Source organism: Dioscorea cayenensis, unplaced genomic scaffold (assembly GCF_009730915.1).
Source record: "Dioscorea cayenensis subsp. rotundata cultivar TDr96_F1 unplaced genomic scaffold, TDr96_F1_v2_PseudoChromosome.rev07_lg8_w22 25.fasta BLBR01000791.1, whole genome shotgun sequence".
In the NCBI taxonomy this organism is placed as follows: Eukaryota; Viridiplantae; Streptophyta; class Magnoliopsida; order Dioscoreales; family Dioscoreaceae; genus Dioscorea; species Dioscorea cayenensis.
Genome location: NW_024087182.1, coordinates 45741 through 54516, shown reverse-complemented (window position 1 = coordinate 54516; position 8776 = coordinate 45741). Strand labels below are relative to the sequence as shown.

General features: G+C 37.5%; 1 pseudogene; it reads left to right on the top strand.

Annotated features, from left to right (window-relative positions):
- The first annotated feature begins 2506 nt into the window (after positions 1-2506).
- LOC120255024 lies at positions 2507-8339 on the top strand (annotated as a pseudogene).
- The last annotated feature ends 437 nt before the right edge of the window (positions 8340-8776 follow it).

Below are 8776 nucleotides of genomic sequence, written 5' to 3'. Positions count from 1 at the left end.
AATATGTTGTGTACATGCAAAATACAATTATACACATCATACAATATATTATATAGGGACTTCACAAGAGTATTGTCATAAATCAGCAATCTTTAGGGGTTTTATGTAAAAAGCTCGAAACTTAGATTCCTCCTGAGGACCAAAAAGGAAAAATCCACTGTTAACAGCTCATCTCCACGCTCCGACTCAGTGTCCTCCGATGATCCAATTCCCTCCTGAAACCCTAACCCTAATTCGAGAGAAAGAGAAAGATCGAGCGCCATGGATGATGGTGCAGAGAGCTGCAGTGCGTGGGAGGCTGGAGGTGGCAAACCCTAAGCCTGCCGTTGGTTTTCTGCGGCACACTTCCTGTGCTCACCGACGCCCCTGCTTTCCATTCCGCCCCTTCTGTCCTCCCTTGACGTAATCCACTCTCCATCTCGGCATGGCTTGTTTTTGGGTTTGCTCCCTGATTTATTGCTGATTTTGGTTTGATTTGGTGCAGGAATAGCTCCGAGGTACCAGATGCCGCCGGGCTGAGACCGATTTGAATACGCTTCCTTTTGCTCTCTGAATTCCGGAGAAGGTTATCCCAGCCTCTACCGGAGCCAGTGAAGGTACCCTAGTTCTGTTAAAGATTGATATTTGTGTCGTGTACTGTTGCTTTGTGAAATGAATTTTGATGGATATGCTTACCGGAGCAGCGAGCATTTTAAATTAGTTGACACATTTTGAATTATCTATCTTTTTCTTATTATTAATTATGATTGTTTAATTTATAGTTTTGTGTGGGAAGTTGGGGAAACTTTGAGTTCTGACATATTTATTAGCTGAATTAGGCACGCTAACTTGTAAATTGGAAGTCACCCTCTGCTAGAAATGGATATGACATTACACTTGTTGATTGGAAGGAAGATAACATTTTGAAGTTGTCACTTTTGGTGTTCATTTAGTGGAAATTACTCATGGCATTCATTTAGTGGAAATGACTTATGGCGTCGTTTAACAGTAAAATGACATTGTTCAATGCTTTTCGTGTGAGGTGAGGAAGTGGAGGAAGCGGGTTGTTACTTTTCATTTTGAACTGGAAGATTGTAGTGTATTTTTGGCAAAGTGGAAACTGGGTAAAGTGTCAACTCCCTGTATAAAGAAACAGCTGAGATGGGGCAAGTCGTTTACTTTCTTTACTTCAGCCACGTACATATTTCAAATAAGAACGCCTAGTGAACTTGTAGTATATTGCTCATTTAGATCCTTTTAATGTGGCTTAGGTTTACTGTTGATTATGTGATTGAATCACTGTGTGAGGTGGAAACTTCTGGGAATTCATCAAGAACTGCTACAATATGCAAATGGTGAATGTAACTCTGATTTTGTTTAATATGTTCAGGGTTCAGTTATGGAACTTTCATATATGACATGCTGTTTTGATATGCGTAAAGATTGACAAGTTGCCCTTTCAATACAAATTTCTTCATGAGCTGTGTTTGGTTGAAGGTGTGTCATAAACTCTGCTTTGTATATCTGTCATCAAATTAGTATAGCTTAACATTTAAACATGCAGTTCCTCTATGCTATAAACAATAGGTAATGTTGGCCATTGTACTTTTGCCTGCCTGCTGAGAACTCCAACTTGATGTTGTAATGATATTTGCAAGATGCTCCTCAATGTTATATGCGCGCTAGGACTTATGAAGTTATTCTTTGCAAAATGCATGATTTACACTTATTTTGCAATATAAGTTTAGAAGTCCAAAATATTTTGATGTTGCTTGCAGGATTACAATGGGAAAGTAATCCAGTAAATCAAAATTTGTCAACTAAAAGTGTGAGGTACTAGCTGTATTCTGGCCTCATCTGAGTAGTGATGAATTTAGACGCTGTTCCAGCTGACATTTTGAAGCAAATCTTTAAAATGCCTTACTCATAAAAGCTCTAGCTATCTATTGCTGTTCAGCGCATTGGAGATACCTCATCTTGAATACAGGGTAGGCCCATGGCAGTTAGGAATTATGCCTCAAGCTCTTTCTAGTGCTTGATCTTCTGATTTTATGCTCTTTTCATTTCTAGCCCTTGATGTGTAAGAGGGAGATAAGGTGTTTAGGAAACAAACCAGCCAACCCAAAGGATGTGATCCGGCTCATATTTCTGAACTTTGCAATGCACTCAGTAAGAGCTGAGGCTTGTGACTGCCCACCCACTCACACCCTCACCAGCAGAAAAGCACAACCTCCACTATTTTGCCTGGACTGAAAATCCCTGCTTGTTCGCTACATGTTGGTGGAAGCCCAATCGACGGAAATAATAATGGTAATCGTCAGAACTGCAAGGAATTGTGACGTAAATTCTTTTGTGGCAACAGAGTAAACATAAAAGCAGAAGGCATAATCTCTATCAGGAAAGCTTCGCAGCTGGTGTAAAAGTCTAGGATGCCCTATCCAAGAATCAGATAAGCTTTCGGAGAGTTGGTCACAATGGTTTTCTCCGGTTTCCTTTGTCTTTTGGAAATTCTCGCCAAATTTTCGCGATGCTTTTGGGTAGTGACTTGCTTCTGCTAAGCAATGAGAAATATGTTGCCGTGAGCCTTTCACTTATGGGATGTATCGAGACAGTGTAAGGACCATCTTACTAGATGTTTTGCATGCTTTTTACCATTAACTAATTTATTCTGGCAGGTGACGTACCACTGGACATGGCTTGAAGCCTGGCTTCGACAATGTTATGGCAAGTGTGTGCGAGTTAGCTACATATGTTACCATCAAATGGTGTTGTTCAAGGTTATGAGCTTATCAAAACAGATGACATATTCCTACTTAAAGGCATATCAGAGGATGGCACCCCAGCATTTCATCCACAAGTTGTTCAACAAAATGGGCTTTCGGTTTTGAGATTTCTTCAGGACAATTGCAAACAAGATCCTGGTGCCTACTGGGTATGATTATTTTTCATGTATATAAATAACTACATATTGGTTTAGCTCATTGTTTTTGTCCTTATAGAGACAAATTATTCTTTTGTTATTGTCTTTATATTGTACACTCCAGGTGGCCCACATAATTTTTTTTTATATATTAATTTCATGATTTATTGTTTACATTTCAGCTTTATAAAGATGCCGGAGATGATGTAATACAACTTTTTGATCTATCTGTCATACCTGAAGGCCATTCAACTGATGATCATGATAAAGGTTGTAGTTCTTTTCAATCCTTAATGCACAAAGGCAGAAGGGAATCTTTGTTTTCTCTGGGGACTCTTCTCTACCGTGTTGCTCATAGACTATCACTTTCTAAGGTAATATGAATTTGCTATTTTTGTAATCTTTTTTCTTTTGTCATACCACAGATCTACAATATAAGCCTGTCATATTTAGAATTTAATGCTCTGATGTTCCTGCTACAGGCGCCTGATAATAGAGCTAAATGTGCCAAATTTTTTAAGAAGTGTCTGGATTTCCTTAGAGAGCATGATCATCTGGTATATGGTTCTTTTCTATCATGCTGATGTTCCAATTTCCAGCTATTGTATTCACTTGAATTTCGGAGGGGACTAAGCTTTTTGTGAATTTTACTTTTATGGCAGATTGTCCGCGCATATGCTCATGAACAGTTTGCTAGGCTCATCCTAAAATGCTATGAAGAACTTGAAATAACATCGAATCTTTTCTTCTGAGGTCGAAGTTACTGTTACCGGATTTGGAAGATGAATCCTCAGGGTTTTCTCAGTGGGAACATTTGGGTCAATCCGTCCGAGGATACGGAACCTTTTAAAACTGGTGAAGGTAAAATTGCAGCAGCAAGAGATTCATAGCGTGAGATGTGACCGCTCCTGCACAACAACAGAAGCAGGAGATCTTGTAGATAGTTCCTTCCAGTTATAAAGCATGACAACTTGGCTATGTGTGCCCAATTCTTCAACTTCCCATCCTGTTGTAAGAACTATAACTGATCCAATCTCATCCAGATTGGCTGGATACACTATGCTTTGCCATCAATCAGATGGAACCGCCAGTTGCAAAACACAAAAGGGGCTTGATTGACAGTGGACTGAGATCTCATGAAGAAAGCGTGCCATACAGCAGCTCTTTCTGTGGATGTGGTGATGCTTGATTGTATTGAAGTTAGTGATATCCGGGGAATGGCTCCCAAAAATCAAAAATGGATTCCAAGATGTGGAAGCTGCGATTTCTTTTATTAGGAGAATACATATGTTGTCCCTGGGGAAGCTTACAGGATGATGGTCGGTGCATCAAGCTCTCACAGCTGTTGAATTAGCATGCTTAATATGAGTGATGCCTCCAGCATCTTGAAGATGCTTTCAATTTATATGCTCATCCATGGTCGGTGAGTACATCATATCAGCTGAACTTGAAAGATTGTCAAGTGAAGGCAAATTTCGTAGTGAGATGGTGATGAAAGTCAGAGTTTAGTCCCTCGGAAAGAAGAAGGTTTTACTGGACAGTTCTCCCCAACCTATTTGTTCTGGCCAAAAGCATGGGCCTTGTTGGGGATGTGTATGTGAGAATATTATAGAACAAGGGTCAAGAAATCCCGAGTACAAGAGCACAAAAACTTCAGGAAGTGGGTTACATATGTCAAATGAAGTTGTGAGAGAGGTGAAAGCGGCTAAAAGAAAGTTAAGGACAGTACAAGAAAAATTGCAGTACTTGTTTATCTACTAAATTGTGGTTACTCAGGTGATGAGCAAGCAGTGGTAGCAGCGCAAGCAGTAGCAGTGGAGATGTTCCGCATATCCACGGCGAAAAACAGAACAGAAAATCTAATTCAAAGACGTGCCTGTTTCTCTGCGCAACACTCAAGATAGCAACAGGTTTGATGCAGAGTGAAAATAATAACAATAGTATTAATAATAGTGATAATAGTAAATATGATAGTGATGACTATAATAATAATAGAGATATGAGAACTTTTAACAAAACTATAATCTTAACAAGGCATCTGCTGTTGGTAATTATGTGCATACTGATGAAGGTCGTATAAAGCGACAACATGGAACCTATTAAAGTTGATGGCTTCACATCTGATGGTAAAGATGCATCAAGGTGAGGCATGGAGGTATATTTATGTTTCTCAAGGGTCCTAGGACTGGTGATGTGGAGTACAATATGTTGGCTGCTATAGACTGTTACAATGGAGCTAGGAAAGCAATGGATCGGTTGCCTAATGTTTCAGTGGATTTATATCCTCTACTTAGGAAGAAGGGATGGGTATGTAATGAACTAGGAAGATACAGACTTGAGAACCGAAACTTGACCAGTGCTGAAATTGCATTTGCAGATGCTATAAAAGCGTTTAAAGAAGTTTCTGACCACACCAATATTATACTGATTGATTGTAACTTAGGTCATGGCCGAAGAGCATTAGCAGAAGAACTTGTGGCCAAGATGGATGAGCTTAAAAGACATCCTTTACTTCAGAATGCATATGAGCAAGCCATGAAGACTGCAAAGTTAGAATACCTTGAATCTTGAGATAGTATGCATCTGCAAAGGCAGAGCTGAATTCTGTTGTTGATGAAATCGATCCTTTGTTACGAAATGAAGTATATACACAATTAGCCCACACATACTTGAGGCTTGGGATGCTTCTAGCTAGAGAAGGTATCTCATGAGGGGTTTGAAAGTGGAAGTAGTGATTCTTTATTGATTGAGGAAAATCTGAGGAAAGGAAAGCGTGATATTTCAGCTGGTGATGCTGAGGGAAGCATTGTCTATACATGAATCCTTAGGTGAATCACACGCCAAACAAGGGCTGCTTTCTCATTTCAACTTGCTTGCTACCACGAGATTTCTGTTTGAAATTCCTTGATCTGGATCAGAAACAAGTTTACGCAGCGCAAAATCTGAAGTCAACCTTAGCGTCAGAAGGCCAAGTGGTATCTTCATTAGCAGAGAAGCACTGGCAGAAGTCGAAAGATTACTATGGTCCGAAGACACATTCTATCATGTATCTTAGTATCCTCATGGAGCTCTCAGCACTTTCTTTGAGCCTTTCAAGTTCATTGCACTCAAATATGGTATGTTCTTTCTGAACTTTTTTCGTAACAGCAAATGGTCTTAATAGCATGAGGTGCTATACATGGTTATGTTATTAGTTTGAACCCTACTTGATTGTTGCTATAATTGTTTTCTGTGATTGCTTGTTTTTGCACTTATAATTTATTGACCTGAGTGATGCCATGTTTTTGAAGTACTTGTTAATCTAATTTTCTTGCTAGAAAGGCATTAGTCATGATATTTTCCTATTATGTTGGTTAATTATGTTTTCTTTTTTATTTAGGGAGTTTATTTATTCAATTTCTTTCCTAGTTTGAAAAGATTATATCATGTCAAGTGCTGAAAACGATGGAGATGCAGAAAAAAACATGTGTTGTCAAAGGTGCCCCTAAGGTGGTTTTAGAGCATGTGACTACCTAGGTATTAACCATTTGATTCACTGTGAGTACTAATTGACTTCCCAGACCACTTGATAGCTGCTTGAGCGGTAATTGGTTCATGAGCTAGAACACTGGTCAGCTGCCTATGTAGTAATTGACTGATTGTTTCCCACCTGGTTTCTAGGACGGATTAGTTCAAAATCTTAAGGTGGGTCTAGCTCATCCCATTTTACTTTACCCTATCCAAATCCATCATTCAACAAAAATAACAAACAGTGAAAAACTTACAAAAAGCCAAACACACTTTCGATAATAAAAGTAGAACCATGCTTGTTAATAAAACTTACACAATCTCATACTTAAACAAAGGCCTTAATCATCATGCTTTTATAGATTATTTCTAACTTTTGGGTTTTGCCATATAATTTTGTGCTTTCACCTTTTCACTTGACTTCAATTGATGATTTTTATAAATAATTTGTTTTAATATTGTCTAGAAATTTGTATATAGTATTTGAATAGTTTCTTTGATTTTTTAAAATCATCTTCACCTGGATTATTGTGCAGTCTGCTTAGGCATTCTCTGGTTGCCATAAAAATCTTCACCAAAATATAGTGTCTCAATGATTAACTAGCCAATTTAATCCATCAATTTGAATCTTTCATTACCCACCCGTGAAGTCTGTGGGCTGTGCTTTTTCATTTTTCATCAAAAGTGGTGAAAAGGTTGCAATGATGAATGTAGGAGGGTTAGGATAGGAGGAATACAGAGATGTCATTCCCAATTTTTTTGAACCAGTGTACACAGTGTTTTTCTTTATATCAAAGTGGTATTAGGGAAATACATTTTGAGCAAGATTTACATCGATTGTTTATAACTAGAAGGTTGGCTGTAGTTGGTTTCTTTTCGTTTTTTTTCTTCCGAAAATAAAAATAAGCTGATTAGTACTTAAGCATAAAGGAGTATTCAGAATATTTACAATTCTCACCGGTGTGGTTATGTAAATACTTCTAACCAGTGAACTTATACTCCAAAAAAGTAATGTTTTAGATGTCTTGACACCACAATTTCTTCATTGTCAACGCACACCTTAGGGTTGTGCTTTACATGATTCTAATTTTGAGACTTGGCATGACTCCAAAATTGTCTAACAGTGGCTTTAGTAGTGTGGATGTTCTTTCTCCCGTTATAGCATCTATGGTGACAAAAGGATACTTATTGGTACTCAGATTGAATCTTATTTTCTTATATTGTCTTTTGTCCAAAGATCTCATTTATCTTGCTATTTTTATTTGAACAATACTTGGAGAATAAATAGAAAGAAGTTTTTCATTACAATGACATGAAATCTAAAGCTCATCTTTTGCAGATGCTCGAAGTAGCTCTACACCATCTGCTAGAAGGACGACAAGTGGTTGTGGAGAATGAAGGTGGTACTTATGCCAATGATCCTGAGATCCAAAATAAGTTCTTGAATCAGTTGCGAGCACTACTGAAAAGTATGCTTGCTGCATCTATTTCTGGAAGCCCTAGCAAACCTGGTAACATTGCTCAGACAGTAGTTTCCAGTAGAACAGGTGACAATCAAAAGCTAAGAGAGATGTATCGAATGGCATTAAAATCTACTGATCTATCTCAATTGCCCAGTATGCATAAACTTTGGCTCTCTTAAATGACAATGTCAAAGATGCTTTGCTGTTGATCTAAATGCAGAACTTAGATCATTATGTGATTTTGCCAGCTTTTTTTAGTCAACGCTTCATTTTCTTCTTTGAAATTTGCAATGGTTGCAGAGTTTCTTGCATTTCTTCTGGTTCACAAATGAAGAGAAGCATTATGGAGTTTGTTTCTTCTTGTTTTGCATTTATCTTTTGTATCCTGGTGTGTTTTACCTCCAAGGATAGAAGTTAACCAGTGTCTATGGAGTCATTTATGTTTATAAGAAAGTCTGAAATTACTTTTATACCCCCTGGAACACTGTAGTTGTTTATATACCTCACAAAAAAACATATTTACTTGTTTATCCTTGCAAGCTCATGTGATTTGATGTGCATGCTATCCATAGGTAGAAGACAAAGACTAATTTGTTTCATGTAAGTTTTGATTTGTTTTTTCTTTCATTAGCATTTGGGTTTTATAGAGGCAAATATATTTTTACATGGTATGATGCTATATAAGTTTATCAAATAAAAAAAAAAAAATGTTATGATGCTATATAAATTTATCAGAAGTTATTTTTAGTGTTTGCTTGCACAGCCTTTACAAAAATGGATAATTGCTGTTACTATGTTGATATGATGATAAGATGAAGAGTAAATCTGACATTCATTTGTTTCTAATTTTGAATTATATAAGTAGAAGTAAATATAAGTTTTTGTTGGGTTATGCATCTGAGTATTA